At 43.9% G+C, this 24,526-nt stretch overlaps 1 long non-coding RNA gene across 1 annotated transcript; it reads right to left on the bottom strand.

The window, feature by feature from the left end:
• Positions 1 to 20,925: 20,925 nt before the first annotated feature.
• Positions 20,926 to 22,309, bottom strand: LOC311060779. The gene is made up of 3 exons (XR_014602311.1): positions 22,122 to 22,309; positions 21,353 to 21,471; positions 20,926 to 21,245 (listed from the first exon to the last, which is right to left on the bottom strand). It is a non-coding gene; the product is annotated as an uncharacterized lncRNA (long non-coding RNA).
• Between the last annotated feature and the right edge of the window lie 2,217 nt (positions 22,310 to 24,526).

The following is a 24,526-nucleotide window of genomic DNA, read 5'->3' as shown; positions in this document are numbered from 1 at the left end:
ATCACCTTTCAGTCAGCTGACTCGTCCACGCCTTTATCTCCTCCAGGCTGGATTACTGCAATGCACTACTCATCGGGATCCCTAACAAGAGCCTCCAAAGGCTCCAATACATCCAAAACAGCGCTGCTAGGGTCCTGATGAGAGTGCGAAAATATGACCATATCACACCCACCCTCCGCTCACTTCACTGGCTCCCCATCTCCTTCAGGACCCAATACAAGATTTCCCTTCTCACCCATCAGTGCATTTACGGCAACGCCCCCCCCCCCCCCCCCTAGCCTGGTAAACCCTCCCTCCGGAAATCTCATTTTCATTCGATGTCAGGAAGGAGTCTGGCATGATCGCCCATTCTGCAATATTGGCTGCGGGCTGGAGTTGGGCGGGAGTAATACCGTTGACTGACAACCCCTTCAGCCAATGATCGTTTTTCCCCTTCAGCCAATTGCAGTGGATTTTTACGACCTCCGTCACTAATATGACGCAGCGGGACTTTTGAGACGGCCCAGCCCAAAAAAGGTTGCCTTATGCGGATACATGCGTGTCACAGCCTGCCCCTCCCGGTTCTCTGAATTTATATTTTTAAATAGGCTCTGTCATGATTAATTGACCACATATGAAGTTAAACAACTAAATTCTATCCAAACGATATCTTAATAGTAAATTCCGTGCCTCAAAAAAGAAGTTTGAGACCGTTTTAAAAACAAAAGTAAGAAGTGAAGGCACTCGCAGAACAACAATGGCTGCCGTTCGTCTTTTTTCGGCGTCACTCAGGCTGCACTCGGCTTCATTCGGGCTCACTCGAACTCGCCACCTGATTGGCCAACGTAAGCTGTCAATCACAGAACGATGAGCGACGACGCTGATAGGCGCGGTTAGGTCCTGATTTCGCTGGAAACTCCCCAATATTGCAGAATGGGCGTTCATGCCAGACTCCTTCCTGACATCGAATGAAAATGAGATTTCCGGAGGGAGGGTTTACCAGGCTACCCCCCCCCCCCCCCTACCTCAAAGAACTCCTCACCCCAAAACCTGCCACCCGAAGCCTCCGCTCCAACAACACCAATCTTCTTGTTGTCCCTGACACCAACCTCCGCACCATGGGCGACCGGGCCTTCTGCCACACAGCCCCATGTCTGTGGAATGCCCTCCCAGACCACCTGAGAGCGCCACAGTCCACTGATGCTTTTAAAAATGGACTAAAAACCTACCTTTTAAAAAAAGCATTTTTCTAATTTTTCATGGACTTTGTTTGTTTTTCGTATTGAGTTTTAATTTCTAAAAGTTGGCCCTTTAGTTTAGCCTGGTTGGGTCTATTGTAATTGTTTTGTTGCCTATGCTGTTTTTATGCTCTGCTTTTAATCTGTAGCACTCTGACATCCGTGAGAATGTAAAGTGCGTTATAAATAAAATGTATTATTATTATTATTATTATTAGCTGACAACTGTAGAAAATGTAAGCAACATATACTTGTCACCTGAATACCAGTGGTTCTCAAACTATTGTAGTGTCAAAGAGCTTCCATTTTTTAGCCTATGCATTAAACCACAGACCCCCACAACCTAGTATTTGACCCCAAGACAATGTCAATAAGCCAACATTAGATAGTTACACACCTTGCAGTAGGTCTGGGATGGTGTGTCTGTCACCTGGGTCCGCAGCAGGAGCTGTAAAAAAAAAGAAATACAATATTTTAGACACAAAGCTATGAAAGTACATGCATATCAATAGACAATAGCAGATCTACAAGCTGACAAGTGTCCAACAAGCTGACAAGTGAGCTTGTAAGCCTACAAGCTCACAACATGTTGCATTGTGAGCTTGTAGATCTGCCATTTTCAAATAGCCAAAGTTTAAATGGGGCTGAAGTGGTTAATGTACCCTATGTTTTTTTAAACAATAACCAAAATCTACAAAGTAACTAAAGTTTTCTAACAATTGTAGTGGATTAAAAGTACAATATTTGCCTCTGAGCTGTAGTGGATAGAAGTACAAGTACAGTATTTTTCTATGCAAACTGATACAGTAAAAATCACTGTTTTTGCTGGCAGCAGTGGCACACTATTACACTGTTCATATGGCAGTCAAAGAGTTAAGCTACAGAGTATATATATTGGCAATGCCTCCTTAAAAACGGACAATGGACTGACCACAAGAAAATGTCCATATGCTAACATTAGATAGTTAGATCTAAAAGGTTTTGATTTGCACATGTGTCATGTTATGTTAAACAAACCTTGCAGTAGTGCAGTCTGGGACGGTCCCCTCAGTCCACAGCTGTGTTGGCCAAGATATCAGATCCAGTGTACAGCCACGCCACAGCTGAAAACTTCAAGCAAAAATACTGTATTTTAGACACAAATATATATTTGTCACTATATAAATATAGTGACAATAGCAGATCTACAAGCTCACAAGTTATCTACAAGCTGACAAGTGAGCTTGTCGATCGGCTATTTAAAATAAGGCAACAAGTTTACAGTGAGCTTGTAGATCTGCTATTTTTCAAACATTAAACTCACAGTGAGCTTGTAGATATGGAGAGAAGGAGAGAAGGGGAGAGGAGAGGAGGGGAGGTTAGAAGAGGGGAGAGGAGGGGTGAGTCGGGCAGGCGTTAGTGTCAACCCCTGGGTGACTTACAAGGGATTGCACGTTTGAAGTACTTCATTGTGAATCACACTCTTCTGGATACCCACAGCAAGCAGATAGGGTTGAAGGCTCTCTGTGATGCTGTCCAGATGCCCATGGACACTGGTCCCAGTCTGTGAAAAGAGAACTTTATTAGTCTTGCTATTAAAATTAGTCACCGTTTGCAAACAGTTTAGAGCCGGATCGCAATGGGATGTTTTGGTCACGATTAGGTAGCCTCCAGAATCACTTTTATTGCCACAATATGCAAGATGAACCATAAGGACATTTTCTGCTGTATAATTTATATTCTGCAAAATGTAAAGGACCCCCCAAAATGATATGAATTTGGCCGCGGACCCCCGTCTCAAAATATTTTGTTCCATGGACCCCCAGAAGCAAAGATTTGAGTTATTGTTCGCTTTAAAAGAATATGTATTTTCAAAAAACAGCAGATCTACAAGCTCATAGCGCGGCACTCGGTGCCGCGCTATGAGCTTGTATATCTGCTATTTTTGAATAGTCAAAGTGTAAAATAATGCTTTTTAGCTCAAATGAAAAAGTGACACAGACGCTTCCTCAGGTCTTAGTGGGTTAATGCAAGGCAGTTGAAGAGCCACATACATACATACATACAGCCACATATACAATGGCCTCACGACACTGGGTTTCTGTGGTTAGCTGGTTTTCCTCACAGACGGGAGCTCTGTCGCCAGCATTTGGACCACCTGTAACAGTGTAGAAACCACATATACTGCTGTAGCGGCTACCGCGGCCACCGCCTGCTTCTGTTGCTGCTGCTGTTGCTGCTGGTAATATGTGGAGGCAGCAGAGTACACGGCAGCCTCGTAGCCCGAGTAAGACGTACCTATGGAGCAGTAATAGGGGCAGTGATGAAGAAATGCATTTCAATCAAATATATTTTTTAAAGATAGCAATAGGCTCTATTCACAGCAGCCATATTATGAAGACATTCACAGGTGTTACCAATGATACTAATGAAAGCTCTGTTCCATTCTGGTCAAACAGAGTCAGGGTGCTGATATTGTGCATGTTGGCTCACTGGAAACACTCTGTTACACCAGTGGGTCTACAGTTGGGGTCCAGGGACCCTCATGGGCTTCCAAATGGCCCCTTGCAGGTGTGTAACTCTGAGAGTGTACAAATGTATGTAAATTTGTACACTCTCAGAGTTATGGGGGTCGTGGGAAACCACTGTGCTACACTAAATGGAACAGAGCCTTCATTAGTATCATTGGTAACACCTATGAAAGAAGTGATAATATGGCTGCTGTGCATACAGCCTATTCTAAGTCTACAAGCCACAGCATCTCAGAAAGAAATCAAATGTGTCAGTGTTTAACACTGGGAACTTTTGGCTTCCTCCTCCATTCTAAAATGTGCAGTCTAGCTAAACTGTGTTTTGAGTGACAAGATTCTGCATCTACGCCCGATGCGACACAACTCGCGTACGTTGAATAATTATGTTCGACTGAAGTGAATTTTGCGCAAGCGAATACGAGCGACAGCCTATGTATGGGGAACGTTGCAAAGTAATGAACACGTTGCATCCATTCAAAATTATTCAAAAATAGCAGATGCACAAGCTCGCAGCGCGGCACGAAGTGATGACTGTGAGATTGTACATCTGCTATTTTTGAACATTTATTGAGAGATCTTTTAAGTGTTCTTAAAACGTGTTTTGCTATACAGCTAAAATCTAAAATGACAGATGCTTTCCCGGTTTTAATGGGTTATTATAACGATGGCACCCAGATCAATTAAATGTGTTTCTGCAGCTCACATTCTACTATATTGCTCGACTACGTTTGGGTTTAGCGTGTGGGTAACTTGTATGTGTGGGTGACGGCCGGGCATTTCCTTACCAGAATATGTGACAGCGTTGGTGCTGTAGGTCGGGCTCTGTGAGTACGACGGCACTACGGACGCTCCAGCAGAGGGTACGGGCTGCACGGTGGACGACACCGGGCAGATGGAGAAGGTGGAGGTGGCGTGGCTGGGCGTGGCCGGTTTGATGGCAGTCACCTGGCGCGTCTGCTGGGTCTGGGTGTACGGCGTCATACATTGCGTGTACGCTGGTTTGGGGACTATGTGGGGAAATAGAGAATAGTACAAAACGATGACTTTTTTTTAAAGGTTGCACAAAACACAAAACATATCCATTATCCAAAAACCATGTGGGATATAAACAACACATGTTTTTGTTGTTCTCTTGTCCTTAATAAACTGGTTTGGCATCAGCAGCCATGAGTGTGCCGTGACTCTTTGATGTTTTAAGAAATAAATGTTTGTTGTGGTCGGGTCATTGTGAAACATTTTCAAAAGTAGCCGAGTATACAAGCGTTGTGAGAACCACACTTATAGATTGACCTTTTTTGTACAAATGGAAGCAAATGGACCCTAATGCAGTGGTGGGGGTCCAGGGACCCTCAGGGTTCCTTGAGGTGGTTCCAAATGGACACGTACAGGTCTGGAACTTTTGAGAGTGTACAAATGGAACCAAATGGACCCGTACGGGTCCATTTGGTTCCATGTGTACACTCAGAGTTATGAGGGGTCATTGAAATTAAAAAGTTTGAGCACCACTGGCCTAATGCACACCAAACTGGAGGTCATCAAAGTTTTTAAAAAGCTTTGAGAATGACAGCTCTAGGAGGACTTTTCTTCACAATGATGAGTCCAGTCAGTGGCGAGTTGAACGTACCTGTCTGATATAGCAGTGTTTTTTAACTTGAACTCTTAAAGGATCCAACAACATGAATCCAAAGTGGAGTTAATTCTGTGTAGCGTGCATGTGTAGCAGGGCGGTATGAATTAATATATCTATATAGCCAACTACGCCACCTGGGGAGTTGCACCCCAGGAAATATGTATAATATAAACCAGAAAATATGTATAATATAAACCAACCGCCTGAACATATATTGCTCCTCACACAAGTTCGTTTGTACAATGAATTATAAAAGGCAGAAACAGTGTTTATACAAAGGTACAAAAATCTTTATTGTATTAAAACCTCAATAATAAAAGAGCTTGACATTCATTAGCTAAAACAATAGGATAATGAACTTCATAATAAAACCTATATAGGGCCAGTGCTGGGGGTTTTAGGGGGAGGAGAGCAGGCCGGCTGACCCAGAGGAGGGGCACCCCAATATGGCACAGCAACACCTAACTAAAATGACTTCACACTAAAAGCACAGCAACAAGGGGGAGGGGAATTACCACAACCCAACTGGGCAGCCGTCACCTGCTCCCTCGCACCAAGGGGTCCCCAGCCACAGGCCTGCAAGACAGGAAATCAAGCTTTAGGCAGTGTCAGGAAAATACATTTAATTAATTGGTATCATATATATCTATTATAGAGTATATATATATAAATGTATATTATAATAGAGTGCCGTCTGTAGGCCTACAGGAAATAAACAAAACCAAGTAAACCCAAAATAAGCAATACTAAATAAGCAAAAATAACCAAATAAGAAATAAGCCATAACAACGAAATACAACAAAATAGGCAATAACACGAAATAAACGAAATAAACAGGGAGACTGGTTGTGAGCCTGGAAGTGTGGACCAATGCGTCAGCAAGGAGTGAGTTAACCCATATAAGGGCATTAGCTCGGCTGGAGGGGAACCTCAGCGTGGAGCGTCAGTGTGCGAGAGTTCTTAATGCGTGCAGGTATTCAAAACCCGCAAAGCAGCAGCAGGTATCACAGTGCCTGAAACGATAAAGGGCCCTGTCATTCTACCAATTTATGATACTAATGTTCATCAAGACAGGAGCAGAGAGACAGACAGTAACGTACCGCTATGCAGCAAAGGCGGAAGCCATGATGGCCCGCTTGCAGCGGCGGACACCGGTAGAATAAACTGTAGTAATAATAAAGGTCATGATTATTATAGTGCCTGCCTGACATCGAATTAACTTGTTATACTGCGGAGAAGGAGGACCACCAACATACCAGTTGTGCAGCGTGAAGCAGCACGCATGCCCGGCGCAAAACACCAACTAGCTGGGTAGACACACCGGGGCTACAAAGACACAAACGGTCATGGTCAAGTTCAAGACCATGCCCTACGCAGCATAAAACAATAGCATAAACAGCAAGATGGAGAGACATACCTGCGCTGATGCGCGATGTGAACACAGGCGAGCCCAACAGGCCAGCCTGGACGGATCATAGACCAGTGTGGAGGGGACAGACAGCTAACTGTGTTTGGAGGTGTGTTGCTTTTATACTGTTGCCAATCAGCCCACTGATGAGTGGGCGGAGGCTGGGCCGTGGGTAGAGTGGGAGCCAACGCCCATCCTGCTACAATCCATCCCCCCCAATTGCATCGTCGGCCCGACGATGACTCACACAAGTTACCTCTAAAACCTGATTCCAGGGTCTATACAAGGCTGAGACAGCATTCGATGCCGAAACAGGAGTGGGGACCAGTCCTCTATCCACTGCCTGTGGAAGATGGAAAAGGTTGGAATGTTGGCCAGCTGTAGACCTTGAAGTTCGGCGTTGGACAGCCTCGCCACTACTGGATGGGTCATCCGGTTGAGAGACCAGTGATCTAGAGAGTGGAAGTACCCTGTTGGACTCGACTAAGTCCACAGGCACGACCGCAGATGGTTCAAGAGCCGCCAGCACAATGGGGACCGAATCACCATTGTGAGATTCCCCATACTCTGGACTCATCTGTGGATCACCGTCTCCGTTACCGGATGGTTCGTCCAACCGAGGAACAGAGGATCCTGAAGGTAAGGCTATTACTACAGTAGGGTGCTCATCCGGGTTAACAGGCCCAACCAAGGCGTAGTCTGGTTGGCCAGAAGGACGCAGGGGAGCCCCTGCTAGAAGTGGATCTGCAGGCAAAGCCAGATGGGCCTGGGGCCTTTTTGAAGGAAGAACAAACCAGTCACCCTCGTTCTGGTCTTCGCCGACCAAGGGTGGTGAACTCTCGACCCGTTGGTCATTTGGGGCGGTGCCGACCGGAACCTCTCGCCCAACCCGTTGTTTGAGGAAGGTGCGATGAACGTGCTTCACTCTGCTTGGTTCATGCACTGGTGCAATGGTGTACCTAGCACCACCAGGCTTGGGAGCTTTGACTACCCTGCGGCCATGATGTGCTTCTTGGCGGTCTGCCGCAACCTTCAAACGGTCCCGGGCCCCCTCAAAAGCCATCTGAAGCCGGGTCTGATGTTCAATGACCCAGCCATTTACACTACCCACTGCCGGTTCAAGGACTCTTCCCCACGGGAAGTCCACAGGTAGCTGCGGTTCCTGACCAAACAACAGGAAATAAGGAGTCTCACCCGTGGCCTGATGGGGAGTATTGTTATAGCAGAAGAGCATCTGCGGAAGGCAGTCAACCCAATCCCGCTTACGGGAAGTGGGTAAAGTACGCAAGAGATTGTGTAGAATTGGATTCATACCCTCGCCCTGTCTGCTGACAGATGGATGGTAAGGAGTAGTGCAGGACTTCTTGATTCCGTAAAGGCTGCAAAGCTGTTGGAATAGACACGCTTCGAAATGCCGGCCCTGACTTGAATGGATTCGACCGGGGACTCCCAGTTTGTAGAACCATTCGTTCACAAGAACCTGGGCAACAGTGGATGCCCGTTGATCCCTAGTGGGGATGGCCAGCGTGTATTTGCTAAACACATCAGTTATAACCAATACGTTCTCGACCCCTGTACGAGAATGCTCCAAGACGGTGAAGTCAATGGCCACAACCTCATTGGGCCGGGAAGCAAGCAGCTGACCCATGAAACTTCGCACTGGTGGCCGAGTGTCGTTGGCCCCCTGACACCGTTCACCTTCTAGGCACCAGCGGGCCACATCAGCAGCCATACCAGGCCAATAGTAGAGTTGCCGCATCAACTCTGTGGTGCGCTCCACGCCTTGATGCCCATGTTCCTGATGCAACCGGTTCAACACCTTGTCTCTCAGAGCAGCAGGCAAGATCAACTGAAACCACACTTCCACACCATTCGGACGGAAGAGCTTACGATATACTACACCATCTGTCTCAACCAAACGGTCCCATTGGCCAAGCAGTGTTAAAGCTGACTTGGACATCTGTCTACGTTCTGCAGCACTGGGACGTGCCTTATGCCTCCAGTACACCAGAACCTCCTGAATGACAACATCAGCACCTTGCAAAGTGTGTAAGTCAGACAAGGTGTAACCGGGCAATGCTGTAACAGCAGCCTGAGCAACTTGAGCTCCTGGCACTGGTGACACTGCTAGCTGTACAGTCTGGGGAGAAACCTGTTGACCCTTACACTTTCTAGCTAGGTGCCCGGGTTGCTGACACCTCCTGCATATTACAGGACCAGCACGGGGGTGGTGATGAGTTTGACGAGCACCTGGTAAGAGGGCCACTACCTGCATGAGCTGGTTCAATTGCTCCTGTTGCCGTTCCAGCATCTCCGTTAACGCACCAAACTCTGGACCCTGAGGCCAGTCACTACTCGCCAGGTGCGCCCTGCCGTGAACAGCATACTGAACACCATACATGGATGGAACTGAATCATTGCCACGCTTTTCACAAACGGGCCTGCCTGCCCGTTCCCAATGAACAGCTTCCTCTCTAACCTCAAGCAGAGTCATGGTTGGACGACAGCGTACAAGCTGCTTCAGCTCCCGACGAAGGGCTCTGTCCATGACATGCTCTGTGAACTGATCCCGCAACACAACCTCGGCATTAAACATGCTGGCCGGAGCCCGCTGTTTGACTTTCTCCATCAAGCTCATCAGAGCGAGAGAGAATTCTTGCAATGTCTCTCCATCCTGCTGTTTCCTGCTGTAAAATGCCTCCTGTAAAACTACGTAGGACTGTGAACACCCATACAGGTCTTTTAGAATGCCAATGATGTTATTGGGATCCTCCCTCTCCGCAGCAGGGCGATATTTTATCTCCTCTCGTGCCTGTCCCTCTAGATGATCAAATAGGAAGAAAGCTTGGTCTATGGCTGAGAGATAGCGAGTGCGCATGCAAGCCTGTGCCTCCTCCACCCATTCATTTATACTTACATCAGACTTGCCACTGAAATATGGGCACTTTCTATCTCGCGGCACAAAGACCAATCTTTCTGGTGAAATAACCCTGGCCCCACCCAACGGGGGTACAGGAGAAGGTAGGACTGACACATTCGAGGGAACAATACTAGTACCTGGCTGTGTGTCTCTCTGCTCCTGTCTTAATGAACAACTATCTGCCTTTAGCTGTGCTACCAGCTCCCTGAGCTCATGCAGCTCCGCCTCCATAGCGGTGACAGAAATGTTTCAAGACTTACGACCAAATTGAGTACGCAACCCAGGTCCTGAAGCGGAAACCAGGGAGCCTGTTTAGGCGACCAATGGGTCCTCTCACGTCCACTGATACCCACTGCTGCTTTGCACTGAACACAAAAGAAACACAAGTTAACAAAAGAAAACAAATACACTCCAACACAACCACTCTCCCCAAATACAGTTTGTTTTATACAGAAAACTACTAATTGGTGAACAGTGAAAAATAAGAGAAATAAAACTAAACACGTCTCTGCCTTTAATCTGTACGTCCTGCCGGCCCACGCCAATTTGTAGCAGGGCGGTATGAATTAATATATCTATATAGCCAACTACGCCACCTGGGGAGTTGCACCCCAGGAAATATGTATAATATAAACCAGAAAATATGTATAATATAAACCAACCGCCTGAACATATATTGCTCCTCACACAAGTTCGTTTGTACAATGAATTATAAAAGGCAGAAACAGTGTTTATACAAAGGTACAAAAATCTTTATTGTATTAAAACCTCAATAATAAAAGAGCTTGACATTCATTAGCTAAAACAATAGGATAATGAACTTCATAATAAAACCTATATAGGGCCAGTGCTGGGGGTTTTAGGGGGAGGAGAGCAGGCCGGCTGACCCAGAGGAGGGGCACCCCAATATGGCACAGCAACACCTAACTAAAATGACTTCACACTAAAAGCACAGCAACAAGGGGGAGGGGAATTACCACAACCCAACTGGGCAGCCGTCACCTGCTCCCTCGCACCAAGGGGTCCCCAGCCACAGGCCTGCAAGACAGGAAATCAAGCTTTAGGCAGTGTCAGGAAAATACATTTAATTAATTGGTATCATATATATCTATTATAGAGTATATATATATAAATGTATATTATAATAGAGTGCCGTCTGTAGGCCTACAGGAAATAAACAAAACCAAGTAAACCCAAAATAAGCAATACTAAATAAGCAAAAATAACCAAATAAGAAATAAGCCATAACAACGAAATACAACAAAATAGGCAATAACACGAAATAAACGAAATAAACAGGGAGACTGGTTGTGAGCCTGGAAGTGTGGACCAATGCGTCAGCAAGGAGTGAGTTAACCCATATAAGGGCATTAGCTCGGCTGGAGGGGAACCTCAGCGTGGAGCGTCAGTGTGCGAGAGTTCTTAATGCGTGCAGGTATTCAAAACCCGCAAAGCAGCAGCAGGTATCACAGTGCCTGAAACGATAAAGGGCCCTGTCATTCTACCAATTTATGATACTAATGTTCATCAAGACAGGAGCAGAGAGACAGACAGTAACGTACCGCTATGCAGCAAAGGCGGAAGCCATGATGGCCCGCTTGCAGCGGCGGACACCGGTAGAATAAACTGTAGTAATAATAAAGGTCATGATTATTATAGTGCCTGCCTGACATCGAATTAACTTGTTATACTGCGGAGAAGGAGGACCACCAACATACCAGTTGTGCAGCGTGAAGCAGCACGCATGCCCGGCGCAAAACACCAACTAGCTGGGTAGACACACCGGGGCTACAAAGACACAAACGGTCATGGTCAAGTTCAAGACCATGCCCTACGCAGCATAAAACAATAGCATAAACAGCAAGATGGAGAGACATACCTGCGCTGATGCGCGATGTGAACACAGGCGAGCCCAACAGGCCAGCCTGGACGGATCATAGACCAGTGTGGAGGGGACAGACAGCTAACTGTGTTTGGAGGTGTGTTGCTTTTATACTGTTGCCAATCAGCCCACTGATGAGTGGGCGGAGGCTGGGCCGTGGGTAGAGTGGGAGCCAACGCCCATCCTGCTACACATGCAAAGTTTAGCACTGATCGGTCCTGTGGTTTGTGACACACAGACCCTCTCATAGACAGGTAGGGTATGGCCGAGCAACGCCGTAAAAATACAATTGTACGGCAGACTCAGAGCCAGTCTTCATTTTAACTCTTTTATACTTGTGTTTGATGAAGTGCAATATAGAACGATTACATCCCCACATCCACAGCACTGGCCTTCCCCTCTGGTTCATGGCCAGTGGGGTTTGTTAAACAAAAAACAGCTGTCTCCCTATTTGGGCTGCTGCAGTTGTGCACACTTTTTTGCCTTACAAAAAAAAAGGACAATTTAACAATATAATTTATACTCACAAAAATAACTGATCTACAAGCTAACAATGTGTCGTGATGCGACGTGTTAGCATGTAGATCAGTTATTTTTGGCAAGCAACACCCAAGTGAACTGTCAGAATACCTCTTCAACGTAGTCGTGTCCAACAGGCTGCACGTCGTTCTGCAGTGCAGCTAGCGCCGCCGCAGACAGCCAATCAGAGATATCATTCTTGGTCTCTGGGGCAGCCATGGAGGGTGGTGTTGGCTTGGATATCTCCGCCGCCTTCATCTCATCCGCTTTCGCCGTGGTCTGCAGTTTGTTTCCTCCTGCAAGGGGCGAAGGGGGAGGTAGGGTTCTTTAGTCTCAGACCATTGCTATTGGGCACAAACCCTCTTCCAATATTTCATAAATTGCCTATTTAGTGGCGAAAATAGGCGATGCAAGGTGTTGTGAGTTTGCAGATGGCATTGGATGAAGTGAACAGCCAACTAATACGATAAAACCCGAAATTGTGTCTACTAATGACTTCATCCTTACTGCTCCAAAAGACCACAGCTAGAGAAGTTATTATTTGTAGCAGGGCCTTATTTTTCAATCAAAAGTTACCGTAAACTTACCATAGACATTAGTGAACACCCAAACCTCTAATCGTAAATACACACAAAAAATTAATTAACCGATAAGAATTTGCAAATCAAAATTTTGATCATGCAAAAACAGACAAAACATCACTATTAACACACAATCCCATTCAAAGATTCTTAGTATTGGTTTACTTAAAACTGTGACATTCCATTTTCCATTTTACTGAGGAGTCACTAGTCCACAGATGCTTTGACTAATGGACAGCATACAAATGCAATAAATCACAATAATTAAAAAAAAAAAAAGAAAACAATGACCGTTTCCATTTGCAAGGGCCAGGAGTGAACTATTGGCCATTAGACTGCATGGTTAAACTAGGTTATACACTTGTTATTCTACAAGGCACAGAACTTCAAGAAATGTTAGGTTTGGAAACGCACGCCTGGTTGCCGTCCATCACTACACAAGTTGGCAGAGACTTATCCAGACATTGGCATGTAGCCTTTGAGTGCAAAGCACGCTCTGTGAAACCAGCTTCACTCTTTATTAGTGATGAGTGTTTGAACCACCTGGTGTCCCTATTTTGGGCACGTCATTATAGGTGTAAATTGTAAAAAAAAAAATGTTTTATCATTTTCAAAGTGAAAATGGAAGTTGTTTTCTTTATTCATTGTGTGATAAGTACATATAGGGGTTCAATGACTTAAACCCTATATACTTAGATGGGTGTGCAAGGGGTCTGTAATTGGCCCCGTCCTTTTCTATCACTCATCAATCTCTGCCGATCTACAAGCTCACACAACGCCTCGTGACGTGTAGTGAGACGATTTTTGTTTTCACTGAATGTTTGCCTATTACGACAAGCCCCGAATAGGGACGCTAGGATTCATGTGGTTGAACTGGTTAAATGCAGAGCTATACTAATCAAACAGGAATACAGCAAAAACACAGAACAGAGCATAATGGCAACAAGGTGAAGAATGAAGTCATTGTCAAATACCGCCAGGAGACGTCAACATTCAAAGGGGACCTACTGACCGACAGAGTTGATCTTGGGGGCGGAGGCCTTCTTGACGGGGGCGGTGGAGTTGGCAGACGACAGACTGTTGCCGAGCGCCCCCCCGCCACCGCTCACTATGTTGACCGGCTTCAGGTAGGAGGAGTTGTGGGTGAGGAGGCAGAAGCATTGGAGGAGGAGGTGCCTGCCCATGGACAGGGACGAAGAGGTGGTGCTGGAGCTGCCCAGGCCAGAGGAGGGGGTCTTTACTGGGGGCGGCCGTGGTGGAGGAGGAGGTCTGGGTGACCACGCTGGGCTCCGTGGAAGGGATGGGTTTCCCCAGCTTGGTGTGAAGCTTCACCACCTGGGGAACGGAGCAGAGCAACACGTTTGAGGGTTTGTTGTAAAAAGCAGCTGTCCAAACCCTTTTCTAAATCAGTGGTTCTCAAACTTTTTTCGTGTCAAGGACCCCCAAATTGACACTTATTAGCCCGCGGACCCCCATTTCAAAAGATATACCAGGGACCCCCATAAGAGAAGATTTTTTACGGCTCTAGCAGTGATTCTCAACCATTTTAACTTCAAGGACCCCCAGTTTGACATGCATTAGGGCTACGGACCCCCATTTAATGGCACTTCTATCACTTGGACCGCAATTTATATTGTAAAATCTATGTCAATTTAACTCTCAGAGTTACAGACCCATAAGGGTCCATTTGGTGCCTAATCTATCATTTAGCTGGGGACCCCCTGGAACTCCCTCAAGGACCCCTGGGTCCCCTGTTCTCTTGTCCTTAATAAACTGGTTTGGCATCAGCAGCCATGAGTGTGCCGTGACTCTTTGATGTTTTAAGAAATAAATGTTTGTTGTGGTCGGGTCATTGTGAAACATTTTCAAAAGTAGCCGAGTATACAAGCGTTGTGAGAACCACACTTATAGATTGACCTTTTTTTGTACAAATGGAAGCAAATTGACCCTAATGCAGTGGTGGGGTCCAGGGACCCTCAGGGTTCCTTGAGGTGGTTCCAAATGGACACGTACAGGTCTGGAACTTTTGAGAGTGTACAAATGGAACCAAATGTACCCGTACGGGTCCATTTGGTTCCATTTGTACACTCTCAGAGTTATGAGGGGTCATTGAAATTAAAAAGTTTGAGCACCACTGGCCTAATGCACACCAAACTGGAGGTCATCAAAGTTTTTAAAAAGCTTTCCATCTCAGAGGCAAATATTGTACTTTTACTCCACTACAATTATTTGAAAACTTTAGTTACTAGTTACTTTTAAGATATAAATTATTACATTATAAAACATACCTTAACCACTTTAGCCTTATTTTATACATAGTCTATTTGAAAATAGCCGATCTACAAGCTCACAACGCGTCGCGCTGCGACGCGTTGTGAGCTTGTAGATCTGCTATTTTCGACATGTGCGACAGTGAAACGTGTCTGGGCGGAAACAATTGCTTGACAGTTTGGTTCCGCATCGACAGTTTCTCCACAATTTAGAGGCAAATGTGGGCACATAATCATAAATATGATGATCCTAATATACAATTGAGAGTGGCGCGCATGCGCGACCGACACGGTACGCCCGACCGTGTACCGTCTACTCTCATTACGGTCCTTTTCAACCCCAAAACAAGCCCCAAAAGAAGCGCGACCATCCGCTTACAATAAGCGGACATGGCAGTTGCCAGGTTCAGAGAAACAAGCAACCAGGTTAATGAAAACAACCGCAAAGCCACGTCGTCCTCTAACATTAGTCAACCCAGTACAATGCTGCTCGGTGCAGATAAACACTTGTTGAACCAAACAGTGCGTCAAATGAATGTCTATTTACTGCTAGTAAAACAGTCAAATTACAACAGCATCTCCTTCTAGAGTTAAACTCATGTTACTCTATACTGAGTCAAAGCCACGTTGTTTGCCATTGTCTCAGTAAAGTCCACTAACATATAAAATATCATTGTTCTGTCTCCTGTACTATGTCTGCTGGTCTTGTATGTTATTAATACAACCGTTTATGTATGGATAGTTATATCAGCACTTTTAACAGCCTGCTCAGGGACTACAGATGAAAGCTAGCTTCTGGCTAACTCTGGTTCATTACACGGATGTGAAAACCAACATTGATTAATGTGCACTGTGTCCCTGGTAAATACATAAACATGATAGCAATACTGTTGATAATGTAATCATTTACGTCACTGCCATGCGGAAGTTGTAGGCATACGTTTATAGCCGTTAGTTTTAACCCAGTTTCAGAGGCTGCTTAAAGTTAGTTTTAGCAGACCTACAAGCTCAATTTTAACAGACAAGATATAACAAATGCAATGTTGATTAAAAGCTGCATTCTGCGTTGTATAATGAATTGGGTAACCGTCTTCCACGCCGACATCTCGCCACTCCGACTAGTGGCTTCCGCGTGCGGTTAGGGTTAGGGTGAGGTTTAGGTATGAATTGTTATGGACAGGTCGATTGTGACAAGTTTATGAAAACAAACCAACAGAGTCCTGGGGCCTGAAACAAACGTAACCTGGCGTTTGCACTTAATTCATTTAAGGCCCGTACATATACATAAACGTTCACATTTCAAATATAAAGTTCTTACCTCACGGCCACGGATGTGACAATTCTGTTCGAGCCCTCAGAAGTAACCGTATCTTCAGTATTGTTCAATAAAAAGCATTTTAATCCGATCGGTGGCCATTTTCTCAGCATGTCCGCCATGCTTTCAACTGCATTACCCATCGGTTGGTAGGTGTACTGCACTCTGATAGAGTGTGCCAGCTATGAGCAAATGGCCACCGATCGGATTAAGATGCGTTTTTATTGAACAATACGGAAGATACGGCTACTTCTGAGGGCCCGTACATAATGATAACATCCGTGGCCATGGGGTAAAAACTGTGTTTGAAATCTGAACGTTCATGTAGTCCAAAAAAGGCGGGAAAAACTAAAAATAAAGTAATAAAGGTGGGAAAAAAGTATATATAAAGTAATATTACTCACCTCAGACAAAAGACGATGAAATGAAAGTAGATCAGTGATATATGAACCGAAATCAAGTAGAACAGTTTCCAATACTAATCTATCATCGACCGGAGAGACCTAGTATCGAGCGACCTAGCATCCGCTGTAAACCTTGAGAACTGAGCCGAGCTCTGCAAGAGCGGCGTAGTTAAGGAGAGGGACAACACAGCAAGGGCTGTGATTGGTCTGACAAGCAGACATGCGTACATGCAAGAGGGCATCCCCGGGAATGCCCTCTCGCGTGTACGCAAGCACAGCCCCCCCCCCCCGCCCACACACACACACGATGTTACACGCACGCACATGCGCACGCACCCAAACAACTCTATGACGTGCACACACAAACAGGACACGAACACGACACAAGCCCCGCCCCCCTTCCCCACACACACACACACACACACACACACACACACACACACACACACACACACACACACACACACACACACACACACACACACACACACACACACACACACACACACACACATACTATTACAAGCACGCACATGCGCACAAACCAAAAATAGATACATTTGTTTTCAATGCAAACGTCATTTCACTAATTTAAAAGTTAAAGAGAAGAAGTTAGCGAAATATATAACAGCAATAATAATAATAATAATAATAATAATAATAATAATAATAGACATACATTGTAATATTTATTTAACAATGAATATCAATGAATCAATTATATCAATACTGCAATTGTAGAAACACTCTGTTACAAGTACAAGTCTGGTAATGAAAATGTACTTGAGTAAAAGTACAAAAATATCGGTATCAAAATATACTTAAAGTGTGGTAGATTGTTGATAGTATTACATTCTTCTCAGTTAGTAAAGTATGTTTACTAATGGCAGTGGATATGAATGAATATATTAATCTATTATTTGAATAGCTTGAATGCACAACATGGTACGTATGTCTATACATATGAAACACAATGTTATACATTATACCAGGGATCTTCAACAGGGGGTCCGGGACCCCTAGGGGGTCCTCAGAGTTACTACAGGGGGTCCGCCAAATCTTTGTGTGATATGATTTTTCTTTTTTTATATTAACCACTTGAACCCTAGCATCCATTTTCTGAGGAGAATAGTAGATCGGAATGTAGATCGGCTATTTTTGGCAAAGAGTTATAGGTGTAGAGGGAGAAAAGAGCAGCAAAAGTATATCTGAAACACCATTCTATACAATATAGAGGGGGTCCCTGCTTCATCTCTCTCTCTCTCAGCTAGGGGGTCCTTGGCCTGAAAACGTTGAAGACCCCTGCATTATACAATATATGCTGTACCACCCCCCAACGGGGGTCCCTGGCCTGAAAACGTTTAAGACCCCTATGACTGACACATTTCTGTGCCCTTGTATTAGGTGTTACAGTGAATAATAAATCTACAGAATGAATATATGAAATGAATATACAAAAAAAAGATGCACACCTTAAAGGATTTGTCTCTCAATGATCAAGTTATTTGAAACTTGTCCACCGTCTAATCATATCATGTAAACATCCAACTATATTACATCTATGGTCTTGTATAGATCATCCTGAACATTCCTCAAAGCCCCTTTGTTCAACTCATCACCCTATATCGGTTACATTCATCAAAGTTTGTGTAATCTGAATCAGAACAGAAAGTCAAGACTAGTGTATAAATTATGTTAACACACATTGTTAGCAAACACAAACCTGAAAATAAGTATATTTAAAACCAAATCTTATCACTGAGTCTGAAGGGACAGCAGTTACATAAAGAATCTTTATTTATATTTCTAATTAAAGTTACAATTGTGTCCTTTCACCAGACTCCCATGAACTACCAAAACACAAAGTACAAAGTAACCAATAACGAAAATCATACCAAACATTAAAAACAATTACAATCAGCCCATCGTAACTGAAATAAAGAAAGTACAAATAGTCAAGGGAACCAATAAACGCTTGTGCTCTGCTGGGGTGCTGGGGGGAATAGCCGAGAGCTGGCTACAGCTCCTCTTTATAGTGTCAGGCTCTAATCACACATGAGCTGAGAAGGGGAGTGACAGGCACTGCAAAAAAAACAAGGTTTCCGGCTATGAAAACCGATGAATATGAGATGTAAACTCAGAGAATTTACAAGAATTTACAAGAGTTTTCCACTCGGAAAACTCAAAGTTTTGTAGGTCGGTAAACTCCTGTATGGTACCAAATTAAGTATGCGTGACCCCCTGCTGGGGTTGCTGCCAGAAAATCACACCTTCAGCCCTGACCTAGATTTCCACAATTTGGTAGGGGGGAGATCCCCCCTCCCTATCTCGAGTAATGCTACTGAGCATGTGCAATAAGCCACGTATGATTGGCTGTGACGTAGGTGGGCATCCCGCCCTCATTTTGGGGGTCACATTGTGTGTGGGGGGGGGGGGGGGGGGGGGCTCACAAGGTGACCCCCCCTCCTAGGGATCTTGGGGGGGTGCCCCCCCCCCTTATTTTATTTATTTATATTTATATATATATATATTTATTTATATGTTATGTATGCATTTATTTAGTTATATACACACACACACACACACACACACACACACACACACACACACACACACACACACACACACACACACACACACACACACACACATGATTCTGAAAACTGTAGTATCTTGAAATAGCATAGTTCTAAAAATACCTAAGATGAACACACAAAGAGCAGATCTAGAGACACACATCCCCCGCAGGATGCCACATACTGGATGCTCCTATGGTCAATGACTAACAGTGATCTAGGGCAACACATGGTTTTGTACCTATATACATGCATCCATGCATAATATCACATATCATTATACACCAATATACCAGTACTTGTATTGTGATGCACTCACATTATAATATAACTATGCATACTACTAAATACCACAAAGGCCTAATAAACATAGTCCATTGATTACTATGGTCAAACTTAAAGCTGACACTACTGGTGGAAGACATTCCTGATTAGCTATGGACACCCTACACCCTTTCATGGGGGAGAAAAGCCCAGGTCCAGATGCTCAGTATCCTGGGGTCATCTGACCCTAGATGACCACTATATTGACCTAACCAACTCACACAATAGACTATAGATACACACACCCAACTCCTTAATCTAGCACACACACATAGGATACACACAGTTAGACATCTGGATCAGAGCACACACACCACATGCACAAACCTGTAGAAACAGCATGCACGTGCATAGACACTGACTATAAATATCCACTCTTGAGTCAAATCTGCCTCTTTTCCTGCCTTCTTTTCCTGCTGAAAACTGCCATGTCCTGTCCTGTGTAACCATGTAAGTAATGATCATCTCTCCTTAATAAAATCAACTGAGGAGAAGGAATGCCTGGACTCTTTAATTCTCCTTAAACAAGGGCAAATAGCCCCACAGATTAATACATTTCACTACAAAACAAATAGGCAACAATCTCAGTCAGGTAAATTGTGTTTATTGATAAAAAAAAAAACATATGAATATATATATATTTTCTTAAAGCGAACATTTGTTACTCAAATCTTTGTTTCTGGGGATTCTACAAATATCTTCTAAAACAGTAAAAAAAAAAATCCCCCGGGGTCTTTGAGGGGGTTCCAGGGGGTCCCCAGCTAAATGATGGATAGGAACCAAATGGACCCTTATGGGTCTGTAACTCTGAGAGTGTACAAATGGAACCAAATCTGCTCCAAAATCGTGGAAAATGTGTGCAAATCTTTGAATATATATATTTTCTTAAAGCGAACATTTGTTACTCAAATCTTTGTTTCTGGGGATTCTACAAATATCTTCTAAAACAGTAAAAACAAAAAATCCCCAGGGGTCCTTGAGGGGGTTCCAGGGGGTCCCCAGCTAAATGATGGATAGGAACCAAATGGACCCTTATGGGTCTGTAACTCTGAGAGTGTACAAATGGAACCAAATGGACCCTTACGGGTCTGTAACTCTGAGAGTGTACAAATGGAACCAAATCTGCTCCAAAATCGTGGAAAATTTGTGCAAATCTTTGAATATATATATTTTCTTAAAGCGAACATTTGTTACTCAAATCTTTGTTTCTGGGGATTCTACAAATATCTTCTAAAACAGTAAAAAAAAAAATCCCCATCTCCAAATGTTTTTTTCCAGGGACCCCCAGAAGTTGTACAAAACTCCCACAAAGGGGACAATAATAACAAAAAGAAACTGTAGTTCTGTCTCTCAGGCAGTGTCTCGCTGAACGGCCTCTCTTGTCTTTGGAGTCCCTCCACCAAACTGGACAACTTAGTTACTGTGTAAGAGAGCTAAAAATGAGCTGTTCTGTGCCAGTGTGTCTCGCCGCACGCGGTGGTGATGAAGGGAACGCGGGTCTCTTCGGTTGTCTTTCCTCTCCTGAAGCACCTGGCATAAAGCAGAAAGCTCCTCATCTCTCTCGGGTGGAGATGAAACAATCCACACCGCCCGTCCATCTACGATGCCGTCCTCTTCATCTGGGCCTGCGTGCGCCCACACGGCCCTTTCTCCATCAGACTCCAGACATGCAGTCCTGGTGGTCATCAACTGTAAAACATAGAATAGCAATTAAATTATGTATTACATTACCATTATTACAGGAACACAGAATGTAAAACAAAAAAACATCTTACAAACAGTTCCATATAACTTACCCTCAATCTTCTCTGTCGGCTCTTCATTGAGGCATTCATCTTTTTCTTCTGGTCAGCATTCTCTGGTTGGTCCAGGCGATGGCTTCTTCTCAGAGACTCAAAGAGAGTCCTGCAAGCCGCTGAAATACAAGGAAAACACAATTAGGATCTATTTAGTTGTTTATCTACACAAACAACACAATTCCACATCTACACTGCTCTAAAAGAGAACCTACATGTGACTGCAATGTTTAACTGGCCCCAGTAAAAGTCTAAAAAGCAGTATATGTTAGTTGACTTGATTCCAGAGAAGCCAGTTTCAGAGTGCAGACTGCAGCCTGTAGACACCTCCACCCCACCCCCGACCTGTTCAAAGCCTCCATCAAAACCTAGCATTTAAGCTTTTGAACTGTATGTGAAAGGCTAACACAATTACCTACTTAGATAAAATAAAACAAATCAATAAATATGTTGTAGCACATGTAAAAGTTTCAGCTAATAGCTTAGCTAGCATACTATAATAATTCAACCAAGACAAGCAGGAAGAATACCCAAACTGAGCAGCATAAAACAGCATGAAAATAAAGTTTAGCTTGTGTTTAGCTTGATGTAAACAAGCCATAGGCTTTTTGGGGTTTAAAATCCTCTTAGCAGACCTTGTATTGAACTGTAGGTTACTTGCTCTTTTTTTTTAGCAAACTGCTAATAAAGTATTCAATCAAAATCAAACAAAGGAATACACAATAATCTATAACTTAAAGAGATCTGTACAGCATGTAAATCCACTTACTTTCTTAGTTTTCACTCCTCTCTGCTTGGCTCCTTTTCTGATTTGAATTTGGTGAACAAAGGGACTCAATGGGGTCCTGGAAGGGCCCAAATAAGGACCTTTAGCTGTCCTGAGAAATGCCTGACCAAATAAACAATAAATAAATAACAATAAAATACTAACTGAATACTAAATACAATGGGCTTGCCTGTCTTAAGGTAAATGTGCAATAATGCATAAAAGCAAACATCACCAGCCTTTATCAACATAACCTGTGCTGCTGTAAATGAACACCCGTCTCTCTCTCTCTCTCTCTCTCTCTCTCTCTCTCTCTCTCTCTCTCTCTCTCTCTCTCTCTCTGTCTCACACACACACACACACACACACACACACACACACACACACACACACACACACACACACACACACACACACACACACACACACACACACACACACACACACACACACACACCATCCCCCTTCACACCTCAAGCACTGCTTAGGCTACTCCCCTGTCTGTCTTTGAGTGTCTTCCCACAGGTCCTGTAGGCTGGGCATTGGGTTTTCTGAAAAACTTGTGTCCAAAACAGTTACTTTTCAGGATTCCATTTAAAAAAGCATTTGATGCTTTTGTGTGACGCTGTAGTATGAAGAAGTAGGGCGTTTATCTAATAAAAAACATAAGTTTGAATATGGAGATAAGAGGTTTCTTTTCGACAACAGCGATATAGCAGCAACTAATTTGGTCTTCTTCAGTTTAGTCTTTGGTTTGCACACATCCACTCACTTACTGATTCTACAGACTAACACACTCCATGCCATTCTTTGTTATATTTAAGTTAAATATATGATATTATTGTATACACTTTTAAACCAGCCGTGTGTCTTCCTCCTTTTTGTTATGGCCTACGAGCCAGGTCGTAACAGTGTACAGTAGGTAAGATACCCGCAGCAGCACATAAAGCAGACATGTCCAAAGTCTGGCCCAGGGCCCAAGCGTGACACACAGGCAAAGGTGGACGCACGCACGCGCGCGCGCACACACACACACACACACACACACACACACACACACACACACACACACACACACACACACACACACACACACACACACACACACACACACACACACACACACACACACACACACACACCATTAAGTCAGTCACCTATTCGGTGAACAGATATGGGAAATATTCTTATTCACTTAGATTATATATAAAAAAAAGATTAACAAATGAAGCCCTTTTTTAAGCCCTTAACAAAAACATTGAAAAGTATAGTTTTGTTTTGTTCCATTTTTGCTTTGGTAATGGGGAGAGGGAGAGAGAGACCCCCTCTTTAAACAAAGAGTGAATTTGGATGTCAAAGGAAATGGCCAGTCTCCTGCTGGGTCTTTGTCTGGCAGAGGAACGGTAAATCACTGATTTCCAAAGTATATAGACGTATTTCACAGTAAACATTTTCAACTGTAAATTTCCAATTACGTACAAAAACACCAGCAAACTGCAGGTTTACTGAGCAACTGTAAATGCCCAAAAATGCCCATTAATGCCTCTTTTCTTGCAGTGAGGTGTCTAGCCAAGACCAGGTCAGCATAGACACTAGGACAAATAATCATTAGTGAACACATAAGCATAGAAAGACTGTAGACTGAGGTGTTAATATTTGGAATTAACATATGCTTTATCGAGAGTGAGAGCTACTGTGATACTTCTTAGCTGTTGAATTTGAATCACTCTGCTGGGACGTGCATGACAGATTTCAGTGAAGGCCTCACCCAAGTAATGCCATTTTTTTAACTTTAGTAACTTTAACCTGGTTACTGTACTTAGGAACTATAATGTATAACAGAGAACAGGAAAACAGTTACTTTAATGCGTTAGTTTAATCCCACGTTTCTCACAGCAGCATAAAGTCTGTCAAGTGCATAAGTCTCACTTTGGTCTGTCGCTAGACAACATGATTCACTGCAGTGTAGACTACATGTTGTCTTAGCTTGGCTTACTTAACTATTGTTTGTTTTACAGGTCAATCCTCATGTCATTTGTGCTCATATATGCATTACTGAATGTTGTAATTAAAATGATCTGAAATTAGTGTCATTAGTAAATGAGCACCTTCTTAAATGTGCTATCTTGACTCTGCATTATTCTCAATGTAGGGTCCAGCTACTGGAAGCAAAAATGCCAGGAAGGTGCTGGCTGTGGATGAAACGGCCTTCAGGTAGTGGTGCGAAAGACAGAGTCGGGTATTGTAAAACAAAATAGAGCTACTGTTGAGTGAGTTTTTAGCTGTTGAATTTGAATCACTCCATCAATAAGAGAAATTGTTCCTCTATGTCTAATATCAGGGATATTTCTTATTACAAACTGATGGCTGTGCAATGCAACTTAAACCATAAGGCATGCAGTAGGCCT

The sequence above is a fragment of the Gymnoscopelus microlampas genome, assembly GCF_963454915.1.
Source record: "Gymnoscopelus microlampas genome assembly, chromosome: 14".
NCBI lineage: Eukaryota > Metazoa > Chordata > Actinopteri > Myctophiformes > Myctophidae > Gymnoscopelus > Gymnoscopelus microlampas.
This window is presented reverse-complemented; position numbering and strand designations above follow the sequence as displayed.